The sequence below is a fragment of the Neofelis nebulosa genome, chromosome 4 (genome assembly GCF_028018385.1).
Source record: "Neofelis nebulosa isolate mNeoNeb1 chromosome 4, mNeoNeb1.pri, whole genome shotgun sequence".
Classification (NCBI taxonomy): domain Eukaryota; kingdom Metazoa; phylum Chordata; class Mammalia; order Carnivora; family Felidae; genus Neofelis; species Neofelis nebulosa.
The window spans coordinates 105,348,979-105,375,840 of NC_080785.1; positions in this window are offsets into that span (position 1 = coordinate 105,348,979).

The following is a 26,862-nucleotide window of genomic DNA, read 5'->3' on the forward strand; positions in this document are numbered from 1 at the left end:
ATAGATCCTATGGATTCGTCTTCTATATCTGTATATCTGACTGATATATCAATATGCGTGATATATATGCATAATACACATAATAATATAATATATAATATCTACCAACATGGTATGCCCCTCTGCTTATTTTTGTAGGTCTTCTATGTAGAGCTCATGTGAATCTTTATTTGAATTTATTCCTAACTATTTCATGTTGGCTGATGAATTTATAAAGGATTTTTTTCTTCAGTTCTAATGCTTTGGTGTTGGTAGGAAGCAGTAAAATGTGTGTGTGTGCGTGTGTGTGTGTGTGTGTGTGTGTGTAAAGCAAACTGCTGAAATCACTTACTAAATTCTAATAGTTTCACTGAAGATGCTGTTACATATTGTACACATGGGTAATGTTCAATTTCCTCTTCTGGGTTTATTTCACATCCTAGAATGTTGATTAAAATGGGAAAATAAAGTTTTAGTGGAAATATCTGGGTGTTAATGATCTCAGGAGAAAGACTTTTGACATTTGCCATTAAGTACATTTCAAAGAGCTAACATGGTTTTGTTGATTTTTGATCAATGTGCATATTTTCCTATTAAGTTCTACTCTTACTTTCTTATTTTCCATTGTTTTACTTTCATTGGGTGTAATTTGATATTTTTAAAGCTGCCTTTTTTTTTGACTTACCAGTTATTTAGAAAGTTATTGTTTACTCTCCGCGCTTCTAGAAATTCTTTGGCTTTCCTTTAACTATGGATGTCTACCTTCCTTACTTCCACTGGGGACCAGATAAAATCCTCATTTTATTTCAGTCATATGCAATCTGTTGTGACTCATTTTAAAGCAGAAAATCTGATCAGTTTTGTAAATACTCCATTTGCGCGTGCGAAGAATGCATTTTCTGTACTTATTGCTTGACGTGTCCTACGTACCTCAAGTCACCAAGTCAATCAAATGTGTTACTCCTTTTGTTTATAGTTTCAATAACCTTACTGATTGGTTTCTTAGCTTGTTCGGTGTCTGAGATAAGTGCGTTAAATTTTCCAGTGGTGATCATGGATTTCCAGTGAGGATTATGTCTCTCAGGCAACTTTTGCTTTACCTGTTGCCAAGCAATATTAACAGGTGCAGGAAATTTAAGATTTCCATATTTCCCTAGTTAATTGGCCCTTTTGTCATTTGGAAATGTCCCTATTTGTATCTAGCTATATTTCTTAATATTGTTTTTTTTTTTTTTTAAATTTTTTTTTTTCAACGTTTTTTATTTATTTTTGGGACAGAGAGAGACAGAGCATGAACGGGGGAGGGGCAGAGAGAGAAGGAGACACAGAATCTGAAACAGGCTCCAGGCTCTGAAGTGTCAGCACAGAGCCCGACGCAGGGCTTGAACTCGAGGACTGCAAGATCCTGACCTGGCTGAAGTCGGACGCTTAACCGACTGCGCCACCCAGGCGCCCCTATTTCTTAATATTGTTAATATTGATCTAATTATACTAGCTTTCTTTGGTTAATGCTTGCACGAAAATAACCTTTTCAAAATTTCCCTTTCAGATTTTATTTATTTATTTATTTAAATGGTTTTCTTCATTATTTTTTTTTCCTTTTCCTTTTTTTTTTTTTTTTTTTTTTTTGTAAATTCAGGTGAGTTAACATACAGTGTCATCGTGGCTTCTGGAGTAGAACCTAGTGATTCAGCTCTTACATATAGTGTCTCTTGCCGGGTTCTAGTTTATAGTGCAGTTTGTCAATTTGCCTTTTTAAAAAAGTAGTGTCTTTAAAAAATTTTTTTTTAAATGTTTATTCAACTTTTGAGAGAGAGTGGAGGAGGAGCAGAGAGAGCGAGGAGGACACAGAATTCGAAGCAGGCTCCAGGCTCCGAGCTGTCAGCACAGAGCCCGATGCAGGACTCGAACTCATCATGAGCCATGAGATAGTGACCTGAGCCGAAGTCGGATGCTTAACCGACTGAGCCACCCAGGCTCCCCCCAAATAATGTCTTTTAATTGGACTGTCTGAGTTATTTAAATTTAATGTAATTGCTATTATATTTGCATCTTGGTCTCCATTTTCATGGCCATATGAATCATTCCCACTGCACGTCTGTATTGCTTTCATTTTGGGAGAGTATTGCCTGGGGGGACAGGATTCCTGTGATGGGCAGCAGAGAGGCACATCACCTCCATCCACTCAGGGGCCTACACGTGCTTGGTTTGCACGTTTGCATGGCTAACACCTCTGTGGTTTATCCCCTCTCTTAACATCGAGCACCCTGGGGTCCCATGTGAGTGTCTGTGGTCTCTTGTGTGCCAGTCCTTCCCCTTTGGGGGCTCCTATATTCTGAGTTCTGGTCATCGGAATTGCGAGATTGCATAAATCTTTGCCCTGCTATTTAGTCCCTGTGCTTAGGCTCCTTGCTTCTTGAGCTGGGAAGCCTGACTGGCAAACACCTCAAGGTGGAAACTGGTGATGAGTGGTGGTATCACTTCTTTTTCTCCCCCTGCTGTCTGGGGTCCTGGCCCCTCAGGTTCTATCGTCTGCCTCAACACCATCAGCTTTCATTTGTTATCCTCTGTGCCTCTGTGATACTCTCCAGAGCTCCAAGGGACACTGTGACTCACCAGCCTCTTCTGGCCTGTGTCTTCTCTTGCCCAGGCATCCAGCGTGACTGAGGGAGTAAACAGCATGCAGAAGACCTCCTTTCCTGCCAAGGCCTTGATCCTCAGGTCCTGGGTGTCTTGGGATACTTCAAACAGATTTAAAAAACTAATTTTTTAAGTTTATTTGTTTATTATTTATTTTGAGAGAGAGAGAGAGAGTGCACACAAGCAGGGGTGGGGCAGGGAGACAGAGAGAGAGTGAGAGCAGGGGAGGGGCAGAGGGAAGGGACAAAGATAATCCCAGGCAGGTTCCATGCTGCCAGGACAGAGTCTGACATGGGGCTCAATCCCACGACCCTGGAATCATAACCTGAGCCAAAATCGAGTCAAATGCTCAACCGACTGAGCCACCCACGCGCCCTTAAAAAAATATTATCAGGGGCTCCTGGGTGGCTCAGCTGGTTAAGTGTCAGACTTTGGTACAGGTCATGATCTCATGGTTCATGGGTTTGAGCCCCGTGTTGGGCTCCGTGCTGACAGCTCAGAGCCTAGAGCCTGCTTCAGATTCTGTGCCTCCCTTTCTCTCTGTGCCTCCCCCATTTGTTCTCTCTCTCACTCAGAAAATGAATAAACATTAAAAAAAAAAAAATAGGAACACCTGAGTGGCTCAGTTGGTTAAGTGTCCGACTTGGGCTCAGGTCATGATCTCAGTTCATGAGATTAAGCCCCATGTAGGGCTCTGTGCTGACAGCTCAGCTTTGGATTCTGTGTCTCCCTCTTTCTCTGCTCCTCCCCTGCTCGCACACACACTCTCTCTCAAAAATAAATAAACATTAAACTTTTCTTTTAATTAAGAAAATATTATCACGCTTATTTATCTATGCTCAACAGGACTCTGAGTCCCACCATCAAGTTAGCAGTAGATGTCTGTTGTGGTTTTAGTGTTAATTTCTGTTCTCAGTCAGAAGCCTGAGGACTTTTCACAGGCTCATTGGCCCCTTTTTGCTGTACCTGTTCCAGCATTACTTGTTCATTTTTCTCTTGGGTTATTGGTTTTTGATGAACGGTTTCACAGAAGTGATTCATATATTTTGGACACCAGCCTTTTGATGCTTTTAGAAGTGGCCAGTATTCTCTCCCATTCTATGGCTTGCCATGTAGCTCTCTAAATGATGTCCTTTAAGAAACTAAAGTCCTTACTTTTAATAAAGCCAATCTATCAATGTTTTCCTTTATGATTAGTGGGTTTTTTTCCCTTTTCTGGGGAATGTTCCTCTATGCCTAGAATAAAGAGATACTTCCAACATTATTTTTACAACCTTGTTGTTTTGTAATTCCCATTTAGAGTTAAAATTCATCTGCAACTGGCACAGAGTGCGACTCGAGGCTCAATCTCATGCACTGTGAGTGAGTTCATGACCTGAGCCGAAACCAAGAGTCAGATGCTTACCGGACTGAGCCACCTAGGTGTCCCTCTATTGTTTGATTTCTTGATTCTTACAGAAAAATATGGTCGTGTCTTACCTACAATAGCTTTTGAACAAGTTTAATATCAACTAAATTGCATTTGTGCAGTAGGCAATTCCTCATGAGTTTTTCTACGTCTTGTCCTTTTAACGTCCATATAAGTTATTACTATCCTACCAATTCTCTCTCTCCCTCCCTCTCTCTCTCCCTCTCTCTGTCTCTCTGTCTCTCTGTCTCTCTCTTTCTCTCTCTCTCACACACACACACACACACAGCACTGGGAATTTTATTTTGAGATGACACCATTGATTACAGTTTACCTTGGAACAACATGGGGGTTGGGTTATCAACTCCCCCTCCCTTTACAGTTGAAAATTCACATATAACTTTGACATCCCCAAACTTAACTACAATAACCTACTGTTGACCGGAAGCCTTGCTGATTACATAGTTGATGAACAAATATTTTGTGTGTGTATTTTTATATATTGTATTTTTACAATAAAGTAGGCTAAAGAAAAGAAAATGTTATTAAGAAAACCATAAGACAGGGGCACCCGAGTGGCTTAGTCAGTTTAGCTTCCATCCCCTGGTTTCAACTCAGGTCATGATCTCACGGGTCCATGGGTTCGAGCCCCACATTGGGCTCTGTGCTGACAGCCTGAGACCTGCTTGGGATTCTCTCTCTCTCCCTCTCTCTCTGCCCTTCCTCTGCTTGTGTTCTCTCTCTCTCTCCAAATAAAATAAATAAACTTAAAAAATAAAGAAAACCATAAGAGAAAATACATTTATAGTATAGTACATATTTTTATTGAAAAAAAAATCAGTGCACAAGTGGACCTATGAAGTTCAAGCCTGTGTTGTTCAAGGGTTAACTACTTTCAGAAATACTGTCACCTTTATAATATTGACCCCATCTGTGAACACAGGATACCACTCCATTTCTTACATGTGAAGTTTTGCTCAACACCTTTTTATAGATCTATGTGTAAACAACACCAAGCTTTAGCTAGAATTGTTCATGTTTATTTGAGCTTTCTATGCTATTTAAATGCCCAAGTAAAAAATATGCATGTAATGACAGTTTATTTTCTTTTTAATGTTTGTATTATTTTCCTTGACATTGAACGAAGGCTTTCAGCACGTATTGAATAGAACAGTGATGTCAATATTTTTATCTCATTCCCAATCTCAGAGTTTCAACAATTATTTTTACATTTTCAAAGTTGATTAAAATCTAATAACATATTAGGATTAAACTGTATGTTCTGTGTGTCAATACCATTCATCCAACAGAGAAATGCCTGATGTAAAGTTGATATTAATTCCATTTAAACCTCACTAAATACCTTTATTTTATTCTTAAGATTTTCTCTATTCCTCAATGTATTAAAATTTTGATTCATTAAAACAACTCCACAATTTTGCCTTGTTTTATTGTGGACTGCTTTCTCTCTCCAACTACACACAACTGCTTTTCTTAGATTTGGCCTCACCAATCTACCGTCTGGAATTTCCTTAATGTATGATTGATTTTTTTCTAGGCTTATTCCCTTATTTTCTGCATCATCCCCTCAAGTATCTACCTAAGTAAAAGTGTGATAAATAGCAGATATATGTTCTTGAATGTCTAAAAGATGTGTTTTATCTTGGCTCCAAAATACATTGGTAGTTTGGTTGAAAAATCTTAAAAATTAAGGTACCTGAGAATTTATAAGCAATTCTCCTATGTCTTCTAGTCTATAGGGTTGCTAGTGAAAAATTTGAGTTAGCCAAATATTTAATTCTTTTTGATGACCTATTTTGTTTTCAGAAAGTTTGCAGACCATCCTCTTTATCTTTGATGGCTTATAATTTCATAATTTTGAGGAAGCTCGTGGATGTTTTAAAAATTCATCATATTCCACACTCATTAAGAAATTTTAATAAAAAATAGGCTGTGCTTTGACTGAGAAATTATCTTCCATAGCATCTTGAATAATTTCCTCCACTCCATTTACCATGCTTTCTCTATTGTTAACTTTTTGAGATATTACAGTACATTTATCACAAATGATGGACCAAGATTGATATATTATTATTAACTAAAGTCCGTCATTTATATTAGGGCTCACTCTGTTATACCAACCTGTGGGATCTCACGAATGCAAAACGTTTTTGTTTTTAGTACATTCTTACTTTCTCATTCCACAAGATCTTCAAGACAGACATCAGTCAGGAGCTCTAAATCTATTCCTGCAGCAAACAATAAATTAACTGGCAAAATTTGCAAGAATAAGCTTTCTCAGAACTCCAGAATGTGAGCAAAAGCTTACACCAACCAGGAGAATACTTAATCAAGAAAAAAAAAAAAAAGGAAGAAGAGAACTTTGTCGTATTTCAGTTGATGTGGGTATCAACCCTCCCACCTCAGCTCAGCAGTGGCCTTGAAAACAATATACGGTATTCCTGGTACACAGAACTCTTCCTGGAGCAAGCAGAATGGACCTTCTTCTTGAAGAATTGTGTTTGTTTCAACCCCACTGGAAGAGGGGTGTCCCCACCTGAGTCAGGGATAAATTATAGGGAAAACAACAGACTAAGTAAGTGAAAGCTTGAGAGGAAAGGCTGAGGAATAAGGAATTTGGGAAAGAAAAGGGTTTGAAAAGCCCTCGCCTGTTCCTGCAAATCTTGGCCGTGTCCAAGTCTGGGGCTGAGACTTGGAGAGATCCGAGAAGAGCTATCATCTGTGGTGGACCATCAGGCCCTGTGCAAACAGGGAGTGGAGGATAAGGCAAGGCTGCAGAGTGGCTGGCTGAGTGTTTAAGGCATTTCCAAACACACGGAGTCCATCTGTAAAGACTGGGGTTTTTGTTTGTTTGTCTGAAGTGTTTAATGAAATCTGTCAAACAACTAGATATACAGTAAGCTAATGGAACAGGACTTCTGCGGCCACACGTGACAAAGAATATGGGTTCCAAAATTAGTTTATAAAAGTCACCAAACGAAATAACTGCTGCAGCAAGCAACATCAACTGCTGGTAAAGAGGAAGACGTTGATTTCAAATGCATGCATACAAAACATATATATGCATGCATCACCCTGTGCTCATCACACGTGCACTCCTTAATCCTCATCATCTGTTTCCCCCGTACCCCCACCCCCCCCGACCTCTTCTCTGGTCACCATCACTGGGTTCTCTATCGGTAAGCATCTGTTTCTTGCCTTGCCTCTCTCTTGTTTCCTCCCGCCTTTGCTCGTTTGTTTTGTTTCTTAAATTACACGTATGAATGAAATCGTATGGTGTTTGTCTTTCGCTTTGCATAATACTCTCTAATTCCAACCATACCATCGCAAATGACAAGATTTCATTCTGTTTTTATGGCTGAATAATATTTCCTGTATTTATATACCACATCTTCTTTATCCACTTATCACTTGATGGACATTTGGGCTGTTTCCAAAGTTTGGCTATTGTAGATGGTGCTGCTATAAACCTTGGGGTGCACACATCCCTTTGATTTAGTATTTTTGTATCCTTTGTGTAAATACCCAGCAATCGCTGGGTCATAAAGTAGTTCTATCTTTAACTTCTTGGGGAATCTCCATACTGTTGCCCAGAATGACTGCACCAGTTTGCATGCCCACCAATGGTGCAAGAGGGTTCCCCCTTTCTCCACATCCTCACCAACACCTGTTGTTTCTTGTGTTGCTGATCATGAGGGAGATACAAATCAAAACTTCAATGCTGTCTTTTTGATACTAACAATTGTGACCGGTGTGAGGTGATATCTCATTGTAGTTTGGATTTGCAGTTTCCTGATGATGAGTGTTACTGAGCTGTCTTCTTTGGAGAAATGTTTGTTCATGTTTTCTGCCCATTTTTAATCAGGATATTTTTTTCTTTTTTAGTGTTGAGTTGTATAAGTTCTTTATGTATTTTGGAGATTAGACTCTTATCAGGTATATCATCTGCAAATATCTTTCTTCTCTGACTCAGTAGGTTGCCCTTTTTAATGGTTTCCTTAACTGTGCAAAAGCTTTTTATTTTGGTGTAGTCACAATAGTTTATGCTTGCTTTTGTTTCCCTTCCCTCAGGAAAAAATGCCTCCATGGCTGATGTCCAAGAGATTACTGCCTATGTTTTCTTCTAGGGTCTTATGGTTTCAGGGCTCACATTTAGGTCTTTCATCCATTTTGAATTTATTTTTGTGTCTGGTTTAAGAAAGTCATCCAGTTTGATTCTTTTGCATGTTGCTTTTCAGTTTTCCCATCACCATTTGTTGAGGAGAATGTCTTTTTCCCATTGGATATTCCTACCTCCTTTGTCATAGATTAGTTAACCATGTAAGTGTGGGCTCATTTCTGGGCTTTCTATTCTGTTCCATTTATGCATGTGTCTATTTCTTGTGCTCATTCATTCTTTTACTGTGAAAACTGGAAAGTTTTTACATTGCTAATCAGATTTGTCTATCTTACCACAACACACACACACACACACACACACACACACACTGAGGAATTGTCAGAATCCCTCATGACTGCTGCCAAGATATATGCAATCTGTGGATTATGTAATCTTACTTTTTTTAAAATTTATTTTTGAGAAAGATAGAGACAGAGCATGAGTGGGGGAGGGGCAGAGAGAGAGAGAGAGAGGGAGACGCAGAATCCAAAGCAGGCTCCAGGCCCCGAGCTGTCAACACAGAGCCTGACATGGGACTCAAACTCGTGAACCTCGAGATTGCGACCTGAATTGAAGTCCGATGCTTAACCAGCTGAGCTACCCACGGGTCCCATGTAATCTTACTTCTAACCATTTGTGCATTTTTCTCCTTTCTTAGCACCCACTTGGAACTGGAGAGTCTCAGCTTAAATATCTCTTTCCAGAAATCTTCAATGACCATCAAAATGAGTTGGGTGGTTCCTTGTTAAAACCTGCGACCTCCTGAGCTTTCTCTAACTTGGCATGTATCATACTGTGTGGTCATTGCTTGCTTAATTTTCCATTCCTCTCTTAGAGTGTGATTTACTCTCAGGTATGGCCGGGAGTTTTCACTACTGTAGTCTGCTCACTTAGCACAATTGATACAGCATGACAGGAGTTCAGGAATAGTTCTTAAGTTCATGGGTCTGTAAAAATTATCTTTTAATTTGGAATATTATAGGCGTGTCCCTACCCAAGAAAAAGCCTTTGTTGTGTAGTTTTAATGCTCGGGGATGTCGATGATAAAGGAACTCACTCAGCCGTGTGCTTGAAAGATCATTCTTGAAAAATCAGCTGGTTTAGTCCTAAGCACTCACACTATGGAACAATATAATTATTTAGGCTTGTTCCTAATTAACCCTTTAAAAACTCACAAAAAGCTGACTAAATATTTAGGGAGCATAGGTTTTTTTTTTATGTTTTAATCTACACTGGATGATTCAGCTGAAAATCAACTAATTCAATCACTGTACTTTAAATGAATATAGGCTCTGATTTTTTGTATGATGTTATCATAAATACCAACCAAATTTGGAATGAGTCATAATATTTCTAAGGTATTTAAGCAATCAAGTCTCAGCACCAGCAGGAAGGGAAGTTAAGTGACATAACTCATCCAAGGCACAGTCATCATTGGAAATGTGGTTTTTGCTTCAGTGGCGCATTTTGAGGGTGCCGAAGAAATTGCAGTGAAGGTAAGAGAAGATAATCATGTCTCTTAAATTCAATAATGGAGGGAGCAGAATCTTTTAAATAAACATAGCTGCTTAAAACCATTTATTAGGCTCCCACGTAGGAAAAATATCACACGTCTACACACGTTAAAGGCACAATGGGTGAATGGGAGGGGTGTGTACGTAGGCTGATGTGGGAGTGAGGGCTACACAAGGGCAGGGTGAGAGACTTCTCAAGGCCACTTCAAGTTCAAGCACAGGTGAGTTTGTAGAAGAATAAACACTGTTAAAGTTCCTCCAGATATAGTTACTTCAGGGTTGCAGCTGCCAAAAGACAATCTTGCCTTCATTGGGTAACTCCTGTAAGGTAGTTAGGAGTATGTTTAATTTAAAATCAGATAACCTGGGGTGCCTGAGTGGCTCAGCCAGTTAAGTGTCAGACTCTTGATTTTGACTCAAGTCATGATCTCTTGGTTTGTGAGTTTGAGCCCCGTGTTGGGCTCTGTGCTGACAGCTTGGAGCCTGGAGCCTGCTTCAGATTCTCTGTCTTCCTCTATCTCTCTCTGTCCCTCTCCCCTGAGAGGGAGCTCTGTCTCTCTCTCAAAAATAAATAAATAAACCATTTTTTAAAAATCTGAAAAAATAAAAAAAATTAAAAAATGAGATAACATAAAATAGAAATTTGCGACTTAAAATCACATATGCCTGTTTTATAAAACGTCAGCTTCACTGTTAATTTTGACTGTAACACAGTCAAACACAGTGTTAATTTTGAATGTAACACATTTAATTGAATTGACTTGTTTTTTATTTTTACTAAAAAATTATTTTTTAATCTTTATTTTCTAGAGAGAGAGAGAGAGAGAAAGAGATTGAAAGTGAGAGCAGGGGAGGAACAGAGAGAAAGGGAGACACAGAATCCCAAGCAGGTTCCAGGCTCTGAGTTGTCAGGACAGAACCCGACACAGGGCTCAAACCCATGGACGGTAAGATCATGACCCGAGCCCAAAGTCGGACGCTCAACCCACTGAGCCACCCAGGTGCCCCTAACTGAGTTTACTTTTAACTTGCAGACATCTGGAAGTGGTGTTATAGCAGAACCGTTGGAGTATCTGAGGAAGTTTAGAAGATACTCAAAGACCGATCGAGTGATCTGGGGTGCAGCTTGGGTCTAGGGACTTTCACAGCCTTCTCAGGTGGATCTAATGTGTGCTGACGGTGGAGAGCCACCAAGGAAGAAAGGCTTCTGAACACTAATTTTTATGGCTTTTCCACAGAAGCTTTCTGCAGCTCCAGTCTCCACCCTGTGTGTCTCCTATTCAGAGTCATAAGATATGACAATACCTTTCAGTGTCAGTATCATTCAGATATTGTTCTTACTGTTGTCATTCCTGACTGACAAATACAGCAGGTTTCTTGCCTGGCCCATGCATTATCTCCAATTCCCTTTAAAAATAATGTTTTAATATTTATTTATTTTTGAAAGAGAGAGAGAGAGAGTATGCGAGTGGGGGAGAGGGGCAGAGAGAGAAGGAGACACAGAATCTGAAGCAGGCTGTCAGCACAGAGTCTGACACGGGGCTTGAACTCATGAACCGTGAGATCATGACCTGAGCTGAAGTCGGATGCTCAACCCACTGAGCCACCCAGATGCCCCTCTAATTCCCTTTAAAAGAGTAAGTCCAGTGTTCTTGGTTTCTGATGGCCATAGGCTTTCCTTAGCGAACTGTTGAAGTGAAGACACATTCACCTTGTCACTTAAGGGTAAGCTGTATAAAAGACATTCTCTTTATGGAGCTTGGAGCCAAGGGAATGGATCAGAAACCCTCTGGGACAAATGAGGAGACTTCAGATAGAATGTAAGGGAAATGCTAAGAGAAGATCACTGCAAGGCTGTTGGAGAGGGTACGTGGACAAACTTCTCAGGAGACGAAAATAGGTCGGAAGCCTTCATCCCAAACAGGTACCGTCATGGAGGCAATGACATTTGGCCAGCCCCCCAAATCTCACATATGGTAACTCTGTCTTCAGGCAGACACCTGTGGGTGCCTAAGGAGGACACAGGACTGGAGGACCGAGTCTGTGAAATGAACTCCCATTGATTTTGCCCCACATTCTAGTGATTTAGCCTACATGCTGTGGAGAACTGGTCTTGCCTAGCTGATGACTCACGTAAGTGGCTTAAAACTCAGTGGCTTGAAACTGCTCTTAGTAAAAACAGGTTGAGAGACTGCTCGAGTCTCTCTGCTCCTAAGTCTATACCCTCATCCTGGTCTGTAAAATCTCCTGAGGATGAAAGCAAGCGATCTTGTGGAAAAGCACGGCGAGCCAAAGGTGAAAGACAAAGTTGACCTCAGAGGCTTAGAGCAGAGCACATAGAATGTAGGGCAGAGGGTGGCCTTTCAATCCGGCCACAATCCGTCGAGTATGTTTTGCCTAGTTGTAAGTTTTGACAGATGACTTTGCACTAGTATAAAGGAAGCACGCCCTAGACATTTTGCTCAGCTCGTGAATTAACGCGGGGACACTGACTTCACAATGTTAATTTCCGGTCCGGGCAGCTTTTGAGAACAGAGGTGGATGAAGGAGGCTGCGATAAATGCAATACTAACATTCAACGGGGCAACAAACCAGACTACCTAGGATCATATGTTTCACTGGATGGAGGTTATGTGCGGCTCTCCTGGATAAAAATCTACACGTTATCCTCTGCCTATACAGAGGCACAGAGCTGTGAGATAGCCTAGGAGCTAGGATGTCTCTACCAGCACTGCACTGAAAGACTACCCAGATATTTCTTCTATTTCTTTTTTTTTTATGTTTATTTTTACTTTTGGAAGAGAGAGAGGGAGAGAGACAGAGTGTGAGTGGGGGAGGGGCATAAAGAGAGGGAGGGAGACACAAGATCCGAAGCAGGCTCCAGGCTCTGAGCTGTCAGCACTGAGCCCGACGCGGGGCTCAATCTCACGAACTGAGATTGTACCCTGAGCCGAAGTGGGACGCTCAACCGACTGAGCCACCCAGGTGCCCCCACTTTTGCCTGTTTCTAAATCAAGGGTATATCTTTTTGGTTTGAAGCCTGCACGAGGTGGTGACAACCCTGGTATTTTCACTGTGCCAGGGGGTGCAGAGCACCTGCGGGCCATTTTCCCCTCTCCGCGTGGTGAGTGTTAACTACCTCGCCCCCCGTTGCAGAGTGGACTGTCGCTCAGGGAAGGGAGAGAACATCCTCACAGATTCTCTGGTTGAGGGGGATGGAAGTCTCTTGGAGCTGATTCTATCTAATTCCAGATGAAAGCCTGCTGTGCTTGCCGTGCATGGAGATTCGACCCGGCTGCTTTCTCTCGGGCTACCCAGTAAGCATTCTGGGAAGTGGAGCTGCTTCAAGAAAAAAGAGAAAGTGACTTCATCAAATCTCCCTGTTACTGCTTTACTGGTGAACGAAATAATAGTGTCTGCTGGGGGAGAGAAGACAGTCCCTATCAATAGGAACTTCAAGCCAAATGTATTTACTTGTTCACGATGGCTCATGATAGGCACACCTGGGACGATGGATTTATAAGGCACGACAGCACGGAGAATGTCGTGTAAACCAAACAATTAGCTGTAAATAAGTTAAGTATAAATCGAAGATGTTTCATGTCCCAATCACGCTTTCCCGTAGCATGTAGCCTCACACGTTATTTAGAGACCTTGTCTGCTAAAATGGGTCAGGATGTGCCCAATGTGGTGAGAAGAGATCCAAGGAGACAGGATCAGACCCATCTCGGCTTCGCTGGCCTTCTGCTTACTTGCACCCCTGAAATTATGGATAAACTTTGTTGCTGGAAAAGATCTGTAATATGTGTGAGTCTGGTTCGACAGTCTGATCGTGATTTAGCTCAGACTCTTTGTGAATTTGCCCCAGAAATTCATGGGTCCGCCATGTACAGTTGTGTAGATTGGTTACTGAAAAAAACGTTAGAGGGCTCTATTTACACTGTAGACTGTGTATAGCTCCCTCTCAGTAGCATGGCGTGGGTGATCTCATGTGGTGGTTCTCCCACAGAGTAACATTGGCTTCAAAGGGAAGGACTAGGTAAAAGAAGTCTTCATATTATTAATTCCCTTTGACATTTATAAGAATTTTTTAAAATGTTATATTAAGAAAAGTCTTTAAATTATAAAATTGATTTAGGTGCCTGATATGATATATGCTGCCGTGGGCTCTGATGGTTCTTATAGATGACTTTGTGATTGAACTGCGTTTTGCTTAATATTAACATGTTAAGAACAGTTTTCAATAGCACGAGAGACAGAGAAAATCCTAGCAGAGGAGGGGAGTGGGGGGAGAGAGAGAGAGAGAGAGAGAGAGAGAGAGAGAGAGAGAGACTTAAGCAGGCTCCAAGCTCAGTGCAGAGCCCAACGCAGGGCTCGATCTCACAACGGTGAGATCATGACCTGAGTCCAAATCAAGAGTCAGATGCTTAACTGACTGAGCCACCTAGATGCCCAAGAAGTATTTTCTATTAGGGATCAATCCTCTTCTGGAAAAAAAAAAAACAAACTGGTAAATTCACTATTACCCGTTTCAATCAATTTCAGAGAAAAAAATCATATAATACTGAACAGAGAAGAACACCCCATGAGAAAGACAGATAGTGACATTATCAGAAAGCCTTCCAGCTTAAGGTCTTAAGCGACAGTCAGCCATTTCTCTATATGAAGCCCAGGGAAACTCGTATTTTAGATTTTGGGGATCTTCTCTCTGTTGAAACTACTCGTCTCTGCCGGTGTGGTGGGAATGTAGCCACAGACAGTACCAACGTGAGTGGCCAGTCTATTAAATCTTTATTCATAAAAACAAGCCTTGGCCTTTGTATGCTGACTACTGGTCTGGAGGGAAGTGTGTCCCTGCTGACGGATGGCCGTCTCAGGACTTCCCAAGTGAGGGATGTGTCTCATGCTACAGGGATGGCCCGTAAGGGTTCCCGGAGATAATTTATTTGTAGAGAAAGGGAAATTTCTAAGGCCCGTGGATCTCTACTCTGTAGGAGGAGTGCTACCCCCTTCTGAAATTAGCTCAGGGACATGTACTGTGGTCCAGTAGGCTCACGTCAGGAGAAGGGAATCAAGACAACCCCCAGTAACCGAGGCTGAGTGTCTTGCTTGTATCAGAGAGCCTCTGTGCTCTGTGTAGAATCTTTCTACTAAAACACTCCCCCCAACAGCTAAAAACTAGGAAAAAAATCTAACACACTCGGGAGTGAAAAGTCTTCTTATGTTCTGATTGCTCTCTTATGTTCTGATTTTCAAGCCACAGTCATTTTAACCGTATCACCCCGGTGCTTTTCGGTTAGCTTGGCACGCAGATACATACAGCACATTACAAACACCAGCAGTGTTTGCCATAATCACCAGTGCATTTTATTTTCCCTGGTCCTCCCTCGCGACCTCTTTGATCTCCTTCCTTGTTTCTGATCCCTTTTTTAGTATTATTTATTAATATATTATCCCAGTGGTACTTTTTTATTGAAGTATAGTTAACACATAATGTTATGTTAATTTCAGGAATACAACAGAGCGATTGGACAATTCTATACGTAATGCACAGATGGCCGTAAGTGCGGTTACCATCTGTCACCATATGAAGTTACCACAACATTTGAATATATTCCCTATGTTGTACTTTTCTTTCTTTGTTAATGTTTACTTATTTTTGAGATAGAGAGAGAGGGAGAGAGAGAGAGAGAGCCTGCGAGCAAGTGGGGGAGGGGCAGAGAGAGAGGGAGACAGAGGATCCAAAGCGGGCTCTGCACTGACAGCAGCCAGCCGGATGTGGGACTCGAACTCACAAACTGTGAGATCGTGACCCGAGCCAGAGTGGGACGCTCAACCAACTGAGCCACCCAGGTGCCCCTGTTGTATCACTTGAATGGCTGGCCCACGGTACATGTCCAGGAGCTGATTTCAGAAGAAGGTAAGGCCCCCTTTCCCCGCCTCACTAATGGACCATGGTGACATTCACCTATGCCTGTGTTGCTAGGCAGAATACATTGCATCTCTCCTGTGGGCACTTGCATCATGGCAAGGAACCTCAAGCCCCTGTTGTCAGCTTTCAGATGCCACAGTTCGCATCTTTATGGTGCTTATGTTGGGTTTAGCACAAGTTGCAGAGGGGTGAGTGATTTTTCTGAATGGGAGAATTCTATATTATGCTGGTTTATTTGGGGTAATGAGTAACCATTTGGATCTGTTCTGCTCTTTAGGTTGGTAAGCATCCTTAAAGGAAAGGGGGGGGGAACATTTGTAGCTTAGAAATGCCAATTCATTTGGCTTCCCAGAATGATTTGCAAATGTAAAGCACTTCCTCTGAGTAATGGAGTGTTGTTACGGTCTTTCAGTAAGTCAGTATTTGGGCTGAGGCAAAAGGAAGAAGCGTCCATCGTTCCAGAGGAGTTAGATCACAGAGAACACAGGCGCATCGTCAAATTGTTGTGAATCATGTGCTTTGTACACACTTTCCTTCCGCTAGAATGTGGGTCACGTGGGAGAACCAGTGTCATCCAAGGAGGCCAGCTGTCTTCTTAGGCTGTGCCGTTTATAGCATCCCCATGATCTGGATTCTGGTTCTCAGCTTTGCTGTTTCAACAATTTTGTTTTAAAGGCAACCAGAGTCGATCAGATGGCGGAAGCAAAACAGATGCTGAGTAAAGTCCCCAGAGACTGGCTTTGAAACCAGAAGGCCAAACTGTGTGAGGAGAATGGGAGATGTCTCTTCCTGGGGATAAGGAGGATGTCTCCTCAGCTGCCAGAACCTTCTCTCCTATCTAGAAAGCTCAACTGGCTGCCTGTGTGGGGGTCACAGTGGTACCCTAGCAAACATTTCCCTTGCAGAGACCATGCTGCGTGTGGCATACACATTGGATAGGTCAGGGCTCATTTAGAACTCATAACCACCTGGGTGGCTCAGTCGGTTAACCGTCTGACTTGGGCTCAGGACGTGATCTCACGGTTCATGACTTCAAGCCCCACGTTGGGCTCTCTGCTGTCAGCACAGAGCCTTTTCAGATCCTCTGTCCCCCTCTCTCTGCCCCTCCTTTGCTCGTTCTCTCTCTCTCTCTCAAATAAATAAATAAAAACTTAAAAAATACTGGAAGAGCGGTGCCCAGGTGGCTCAGTTGGTTAAGTGTCTGACTTCGGCTGGGTCATGAACTTGCAGTTCATGGATTTGAGCCCTGCATGGGGCTCTGTGCTGACAGCTCAGAGCCCGGAGCCTGCTTCAGATTCTGTCTCCCTCTCTCTCTGCCCCTCCCCCACTCACACACTGTCTCTCTCTCTCTGTCTCTCAAAAATAAATAAAGATTAATAAAATTTTTTTAAATGTTTTTTTTTTTACATTTATTTATTTTTGAGAGCCAGAGAGAGATAGAGTATGAGCAGGGGAAAGCAGAGAGAGAGGGAGACACAGAATCGGAAGCAGGCTCCAGGCTTTGAGCTGTCAGCACAGAGCCCAACGCGGGGCTCGAACCCACGAACCGTGGGATCATGACCTGAGCCAAAGTCAGACGTGCAACCAACTGAGCCACCCAGGCGCCCCATTAATAAAATTTTTTAAAATATAAAAGAAAAGGGGCGCCTGGGTGGCGCAGTCGGTTAAGCGTCCGACTTCAGCCAGGTCACGATCTCGCCGTCCGTGAGTTCGAGCCCCGCGTCAGGCTCTGGGCTGATGGCTCGGAGCCTGGAGCCTGTTTCCGATTCTGTGTCTCCCTCTCTCTCTGCCCCTCCCCTGTTCATGCTCTGTCTCTCTCTGTCCCAAAAATAAATAAAAAACGTTGGAAAAAAAAAATTAAAAAAAAAAATATAAAAGAAAATACTTATAATGGCCTATGAGTTAAGACCGTTATTATCCTTAATTGTCAGGGAGAAAACTGTGGTTTTTCTCACCCAGAAGTGACACAGGCAGTGAGTGGTGGCCATGGAATGTTCCCCCTCAGGCTGGCACAGATGGTGTCTTCATCTTAATTAACCCTTGGCACGTGTGCGAATCCGCACACACACACACACACACACACACACACACAGACCAGACCTTCTGTGACGCACTTAGTGACGCACTTCTCTTCTGTGCTCCTCAGAGCAGGTGAGATATGCTGTCCTAACTGGGCCTTGTCTTGGGATGATCTCTCTCCCAGTGACTTGGAAGTCACACATTTGCCGGTGACAAGGATACCAGCTCATAAATTCATGTCAGGGCCACTCAACTCGGCATTTGACCAACATGTGCCCGTGTGCTTCGTATCAGACACACTTTATTTCATCAAATGCTCCCCAAAACCTGGTAGTCCTCTTTGACATAGGAAGAAATTAGGTGCAGGTGTCTTAGTTTTCTCTGAGTGTTCCAAATTGAGTCGCAGAATGTTGAAGAGAAAACTTGAGGCAGTAGAGCCTGGTTCCAGTCAAGTCGCTGGCGTTTACGGCCTCCTTGATGCCGGGCAACTTCTAACCTTGGAGGTAATATCCCAGCCACATGAAGGCGTCATCCAGACAGAAGGTGATTATTCAGCGAAAGCACTTTCTACATGCTACGCAGCTCTTCTCAGAAAAATGGCCGAGTAAAAATGGTGCTGCCTCCTTTGCCTTTTGAGCATGAATCAAAAACAAAAACGAGAATGGTAGGATCAGCCCTGATCTTGATACGTGTATGAGGAAGGGCTGGCATCTAGACTAGAGTTCTGGCAGGACCGTTGGAAGTGCTGACGACTGCAGCCATAGATTCTGGAGAAGGCAGGACAAAGTCACAGACCCTGCCCTGCCCGGAAGCAGGGGCGGCCAGGGCAGGAGAAGGTCCCCATCTTGGTGCTTCATGCCTGGTTAGGGATGAGCACACCATGTCCTTGGGTGGGCAAGAACTCCTGCTAGTTAGAACATGGCCTGTTCCCTCTTTCACACAAAAGTTCTGCAAATACTGGATCCCAGAAGACCTCCTATTTCTTTCTTTTTTATTTTTTTATATTTAAGCAAAAAAATTATAAGTGTTTTATTTATTTTTGAGAGAGCGAGAGAGCGTGACGGAGGAAGGGGCAGAGAGAGAGGGAGACACAGAATCGGAAGCAGGCTCCAGGCTCCGAGCTGTCAGCACAGAGCCCGACGCGGGGCTCGAACTCATGGACTGAGAGATCATGACCTTGAGCCGAAGTCAGACACCTAACCGACTGAGCCACCCAGGCACCCCAGAAGACTTCTTATTTCTATGTGAATAGTGATCAAAGAAAAATCAAGAGTATCATCCATGCCGTTATGTTATTAGTACTTCTTTCCCTTTGGTGGCCAAAGAATACCTCATCACATGCATAAACCACACTTTGTGGATCCGTTCATCTGTCAATGGGGATTGACAGGGAACAAAGTCTCCTTGGAGGGTGACGAAGATGGTCCTGATCTAGAGAGAGTTAGCAGTTGCACAATATTGTGAATGTGCTAATGCCCCCCAATTGTACGCTTTAAAATGACTGATTTTATATTGTATGAATTACACCTAAAAAGAAAAAGAATTGAGAGCACAGAACTGATACTATGATGATTAAAAAATAGGCAAAAAAAAAAAAAAAACCCTGCAAAAAACCCCAAAACAATGACAAAAAAAAAAAAAATAGGACAAACACACACAGAAAACTATTTGTCAGGAACCGTGCCTTGGGAAAAAGAATGTCACTGAATATTCTGCAGTGAGTTCAAACATCTCAGCAAATGAACCCTATCAAAACAGATTTTGTACAGACAAATACGATGGCAGAGAAGAGATAGCCTCACAGAGCTCCGGAAACAGACTCTCCCCAAGCCTGAAATCTACTCCCCAAAAGTCCATCAGAAAATGTGCTGACCAGGGGCGCCTGGGTGGCTCAGTCGGTTAAGTGTCCGACTTCGGCTCAGGTCACGATCTCGCGGTCTGTGAGTTCGAGCCCCGCGTCGGGCTCTGGGCTGATGGATCAGAGCCTGGAGCCTGCTTCCGATTCTGTGTCTCCCTCTCTCTCTGCCCCTCCCCCGTTCATGCTCTCTCTCTCTCTGTCTCAAAAATAATAAAATAAACATTAAAAAAAAATTAAAAAAAAAAAAAAGAAAATGTGCTGACCGAGCAAACTCAGATTACCAGAGACTTTGGAAGGAGGTAACTGCAGGATTGAGGGGTTCCATGACTGACAAATAACTAGGCCTCCTAGGCTGCCGAAGTTGTGGGAGTGGAATAAAAATTCTAGGTGGACAGAATGTAGGATTCTAGTCTAGAGTCCGGCAAACTTAATGTGGCCCATATTTGCATATGAGTCTTACACCCTTTGGCTGAAAAGTTGTAGATAAGACTGATCTAGAAGAATGGATGACATATATACTTGAAAACATCAGCATCAGGAATTGTATCTGTATATTTATATATGTTAGAAGTTAGACTCCCAAATACCTATTTTTCCCTGGTGGTACCAAGTAAAGCTCTGAAACTCTCTGTCTCTCTCTCTCTCTCTCTCTCTCTCTCTCTCTCTCTCACACACACACACACACACACATACACACACACACACAATGTAGAGTCTGAAGATAGCTTGTGAGAGGTTTTGCTTGGAAGTGGAAGAAATAGCTCAAGTCTATACAATATAATGGGGGCCAAAATATTGCCCATCATCACATTCATCCGAAATACTGCTTGCATACAAAATAAAACGGTGCAATGTAACATTGGCTCTAGATGGTCGGAGACCTGTAGGAGTATTTTTTTTAATTTTAAAGTTTTAAAAATGTCTTTTGAGAGAGAGACAGAGATCATGAGCAGGGGAGGGGCTGAGAGATAGGGAGAGAGAAAATTCCAAGCAGGCTTTGCACTGTCAGTGCAGAGCCCAAGGTGGGGCTCAAACCCATGAACCACAAGATGGTGACCTGAGCCAAAACCAAGAGTCGAATGCTCAACCGACTGATCCAGCCAGGTGCCCCAGAAACCTGTAAGAGTATTGATCTGACTTCCCCTCTTGCCTCCCTAAAAGAGGAATCCTTCCATCAAGAGAGAAACTTTAAAAATTAGGCATTGGCCTAAATAATATATGGCATAATATTAAAACCCACATAAATACTATTTCTTCAAAAGGTGGGTCCTTTGATCCTACAGCATTTGGATCAGAAAGAAGGCTAAGTGTCACTGTAACAATAGCCTTTGGGAGACACAATGCTGAAGTGTATCAATCAGGGAGAAAGAGAGAAAGAGAGAGAGAGAGAGAGAGAGAGAGATCTGAGTGTTCAGGAACAGAGGTAGAGCTCAATTGCCCTTCAGAAAGCCAGGTATCAAGACTGGACTGTCAACAACTTAAAATATATGACACAGAAAAGGAGGAAGTAAGCGCAAGTGATGTTCAATGGCAAGTGAGGACAAAGTTAACTAAAGTGTCCACTAACATAGAAGGCATCAAACCAGAAGATGGTTAGAATGACCTTAAAGATGTAGATTCACCAGAACAATGCACCACGTGAAGCAATCGTGTCTTTATGGAAAAGGCATGTTGTATGAAGACGCGATATTATTAGCCAGTGGATCCAATAAAGCTATGGCTGCACAAAATGAAATAAAATGAAATATATAACCCAAGTGCAGGAGTTCACACATGGACAAGAATAAAAAGAATAGGGAAATGTGGCTGTGATGCTAAGCCAAATTGTCAGATAAATTAGAGGTCATCTCTGGAGAAGCAACAATGATCACGTGGCTTTCCTAGTGGACCTGTCGTTAACTAGTCACTCCTGGCACCCATGCCCTGGATAATAGAAGGCTGACCCTACTCCATAAGTAGTTGAATTTGGGAAAACAGTTTATGGATGTACCCAGTGAGAAATGATTCCCGTGTATGATTTCAGCCATGTATGTCTTGTAACCATGACAGAAATAGACTCAAAAATTGTGAAGGGATTACCTCTCTAGAATAAAACCAAAAACCAAAGAATTTAATGTGGGGTGTTGGAATATGCATCAAGTAATGACTATGAAAAAAAGGGGGGGCAATTAACTCTTGTGAGGAAGTAACTGTAAGAAACAGCTTCTTCCTCACTTATACCACGTAAGGGTACATTTATATAATGAAATAAGCATTCTAAAGTCACCAAATGGTGGAAACCATCCAGACTGTGGAAGATACTAAATAGGCAGATTTAATGATGAACATTCACTGCTAAGGTATAGACCAGGTGTCATGTTTGGAGATACATCACCTTTTGATTTGGATTATTGGAAAGACTGGGCCAATTGGACTTATTGTGATATTGTTGAGTTAATCAGAGATGATCCTGATAGATGCCACAGCAACATTATTAATAATAATAAGCAAGGAGGGATAACTCTTTTTCAACCTACAGATGGAAAACTTGTGCCGGGGTATAGTCCATAGTTATCATTAGCAAATCTAGTTTGAAAGGAAAATTGATTTACCAGACATGATCATGACACCCTACTATTAAAGATGAATTTTAACATATTTCTTGAGATATAATCTATATATGTAATTTACCCACGTAAAGTGGATGATTAAATGGTTGTAAGTATAATTGCAACATGAAGCCCTCCCCTGTAGTTTCATTTTGTTGATTGATTGATTGATGTTTATTTATTTTTGAGAGAGAGAGAGAGAGAGAGAGAGAGAGAGAGAGAATGCATCAACATGGAAGGGGCAGAGAGAGAGGGAGACAGACAATCCGAAGCAGGCTCCACACTATTAGCACAAAGCCCCACGTGGGGCTTGAACTCACGAACCATGAGATCTTGACCTGAGCTGAAGTCGGACGCTCAACCGGCCACTCAGGCACCCCTGGCCCATAGTCTCATTTTTTTTTTTTTAATTTTTTTTTTAACATTTATTTATTTTTGAGATAGAGAGAGACAGAGCATGAACGGGGGAGGGTCAGAGAGAGAGGGTGACACAGAATCTGAAACGGGCTCCAGGCTCTGAGCAGTCAGCACAGAGCCCGATGCGGGGCTCGAACCCACATACCGCGAGATCGTGACCTGAGCCGAAGTCGGACGCTTAACCGACTGAGCCACCCAGGCGCCCCCATAGTCTCATTTTAAAACGTTGCCATCATTCCCCAAAGAACCCGGTATCTCTTAGCACCCATCCTCCATGCTCCCTGGCTCACCCTGCACCCTCCCCCTCAGTCCTCTGCAAACATCACTATACCTTCTGTTTCTCTGCATTTGTCTATTGTGGAATTAAATAGAAATGGGATCACACAATATGATAATTCCTGACACTGGCTTTTTCACTTAGAGTGGTATTTTCAAGATCCAGACGTAATGTAGCATGTACTGGTACCCCATCCTTTGCATTGATGAAAACTATTCCACTGTATGGACATTTCACAACTTGCCTATCTGCTCATCAGTTAAAGATGTATATTTGAGGCCATCATCCATCCTTCAGAGCTTTCTTGACAAAGCCATACAGTCTAACACTGGATTTACCAAGCAATAGTCTTCATCAAAAGATGATATAGTGAGATTGAAGGATGAGATGTCCTAGGGTGTTTGTGTTATGTGTGAATTGATGCTTGTTAAGTGCTCTCTCACTCTCCTTTTTAACATGTATATATAAATGTGCTTGTTGTGTTTATAACTGGATTTCCCACTGAAATGTCAACTTGCTGATAAGCATAGTGTTTTTCTGTTAAAACTGGGCACCTCAAAGTTGTCGATGGGTTGTAGTAAATGTGCTTTGGAAAGTACAGACACATTCTGGAATGTATTGCTAAAAAATTGTCTAAGACTTCAACAGGTTATATTTTAAGTTATGCAAGGAGTTACCTGGCTTTGGATGGAATCAAGAAGAATGTGGCTGATGCACTTGTGGGCCGATAGAATGCATGGTGCATTCGAGGAGCCTAGGAGCCTCAGTATATGACCTAAACCTTCCTAAGTGGGCTGGAACACTGGATCTCGGCATCTCCCAGAAGGATGCTTGGCTGGCTCCAGAGAGCCACATAATGACCATAAAGTGGTTCTTTTTTTAACCTCCCTTCCCCCAGTTTTATGGAGATAATAGTTGATATAGATCACTGTATAAAGTATAGAAATATAGCATAATGATTTGACTTCTATTTATGTTGTGAAATGATTACTGCTGTAAGTTTAGTTTATAAACTTACAACCATCATCTGATATAAATACAATAAAAGGAGAAAAGAGGAAAAGAAAACAATTTTTTCCTTTTGATGAGAATTCTTAGGGTTTTCTCTCTTAGCAACTTTCATATATATTGTACAGTTGCATTAGTTGTAGTTATCATGCTGGACATTGCATCCCTGGTACTTACTTACAACTGGATGTTTCTATCTTTCAACCACTATTCTCCTATTCCCCCACCCCCACCCCTTACTTCTGGTAACCACACATGTGATTCCTTTTTCTAGGAGTTTGATTTTTTTTTTTTAGATTCCACATTTAAGTGAGATCATACAGTATTTGACTTGTCTGACTTATTTCACTTCGCATAATGGCCTCAAGGTCCATCTAATGGCCTCAAGGTCCGTCTATGTTGTTGCAAATGATAGGATTTCTTTACTTTTTATGGCTGAATGATACTCCATTGTATATATATACCATTACTTCTTTTTCCATTCGTCTGTCGATGGACACTTAGATTGCTTCCATTGCTTGATTAGAGTAAATACTGGTATTGTGAACACGGGGGTGCGGACATCTTTTCAAATTCATGTTTTTGTTTCCTTTGGTTATATTCCCAGAAGTGAAATTGCTGGATCATATGGTAGTTTTATTTTTAATTTTTGAGAAACCTCCCTACTCTTTTCCACAGTGGCTGCACCAGTTTACAGTCCCACCAACAGTGCACGAGGGTCTCCTTTCATCCCCATCCTGGCCGGCATTTGTTAGCTTTTGTCTTTTTGAAGACAGCCATTCTTACAGGTGGAAGGTGATATCTCGTTGTGGTTTTTATTTGCATCTTCCTAATGACTAGTGATATTGAGTATCTTTTCAGGTGCCTGTTGACCTTTCATACATCTTCTTTGGAGAAATGTCTGTTCAGGTCTTTTGTATGTTGTTGAAATTGGATTTTTTTTTGCCATTGAGTTGTATGAGTTTATACATTGGGTACTAATGCCTATCAGATATATGGTTTGCAAATATTTTTTTTTCCATCCCATAGGTTGATTTTTCACTTTGTTGATTGTTTCTTTTTATGAATTGGTTCTAATCCCTTGTCATGACCCATATGCAGACTTCACTAGACACATGGACTAGGGATGAGTAGCAGCCAAGGCATAGAGAGGGAGAAGGAGAGAGATAGAGGGACAGAGACAGAGAGATGGAGAGAAAGGATGACCAGTCCGGGGACCAGATAGTGAAACCCTCTACCCTCTTGCTCTTGCTTCCTTGAAAATGTGGTAACTAAGTTGTGTTTGTGAGCAATTTTTTTGGTATTGCCTGTTCATAAACATCTCAAAGAAAAGGCTTTGTGTTGACCTCAAGGTCAAATGGGTGGCTAATAATGAGGAGTGAGAAGTAGGTTTATTATTATTTCGCACATAATTTTTTTTATTTTGCACTTTATACTGTGAACACATAATATCTTATGAGAGTCTGTTCTGGGTCATAAAAATAAATTTATTAAATATTTAAGCAAAATAAGTTTAATAAATTATAGTTCTGGTATTAAGAACTGTTTTGTTTTGTTTTTGTTTTGCCTGGGTGGCAATAGTTTTATGGGAACAATTTGTAATCTAGGGTCTGAGACACCTAGATTTAGATTTTAATTGTGTCATATGACCTTAGGCAGGTTGCTAATCTCTATGAACCTTTATTTTTTCACCTATAAAATGAAGATCATGATTCCTCCTATAAAAGATTCTTGTGAGGCTCCCATGTATGACCAGTCATAGCACAATGTCTGACCCATAACTGGTAATCACTAAAATATGGCTTCACCTCACTGTTAAAATAAAGGGCTTAAGTTCCACTGATCAGACAAAGTTAGAGCCAACTAGAAAGGTAAAAATACTGGGTGATAAAGGAATGATAAATGAGCTCTTATGTTCAAAGGTAGGAATGGTATTTGGAGGTCAGCATGAAGTAGGAAGCTGAGGTTAAAAATGGTGGCCAGGAGGGGCGCCTGGTTGGCTCAGTCCATTGAGCATCCGACTTCAGCTCAGGTCATGATCTCACACTCCATTATTTCGAGCACCGCGTCGGGCTCTGTGCTGACAGCTCAGAGCTTGGAGCCTGCTTCCAATTCTGTGTCTCTTTCTCTCTCTGACCCTACCCTGCTCATGCTCTGTCTCTCTCTGTCTCAAAAATAAATAAAAACATTTTTAAAAATTAAAAAAAAATGGTGGCCAGGAAGGGAGAAGGATTTCCTCTTGGGATTTTTGGTTTTCTGTGGACTTTCTTCAGTAGTTTTCTGCTTCCTGTCATGATGCAGTGCTTATAATTATACACTAAGGCTATTGTATAAAAAAGAAGAAGAGGCAGCTCTCGGAAAGACCAGAAGAATCTGGATTAATGTTTAGTCACCTAGTGGAAATTGTTGCTGATGGATACTCACTGATGACCTGAGAAGTAGAGCGTTTCCCAGAGTGACTTTGTGCACCTGCAGTCGGATGGGTGCTGGGTCCCAGCTGAACTGCACTCCCCCTTTGTGAGTGAGAGACATTAACCCAAAGGAAAACTGCAGTGGAGTTGTTGGTAAAGGTCCAGTCCAGTGGAAGGGTTGAGGCATGCACAGAAATGTAGAGCCTGTGATTTGAAGTCATCTGAACTCTGTCAATGGATCCATCATGTTTAAAGGCTCTCTGAAACGGTATTGCTTCTCGGCCTTTCTCTCTTTCTGCCCCTCTCGCTCTCTCTATCTCTCCCTTAAATGTAAATAAAAACATTTTGGCTCAGGTCATGATCCGGCAGTTCGTGAGTTTAAGCCCCACACTGAGATCTGTGCTGATTCTCTGACTCCCTCTTTCTCTGCTCCTCACTCTCTCTCTCTCAAAACTAAATAAAAACATTTAAAAAATTTAAAAAAAGGTATTCCAGGCTCAAATGGTATTCAGTAAGAATCCACGATTTTCCTTTTCCTTATTTTACTACTGAGGCAAAGAATGCAAAAACTCCAGGCCAAAACCAAAGACCCAAAGTCCTCAGAGGAAAACTCTGCTTCCTTCCTGGCCAT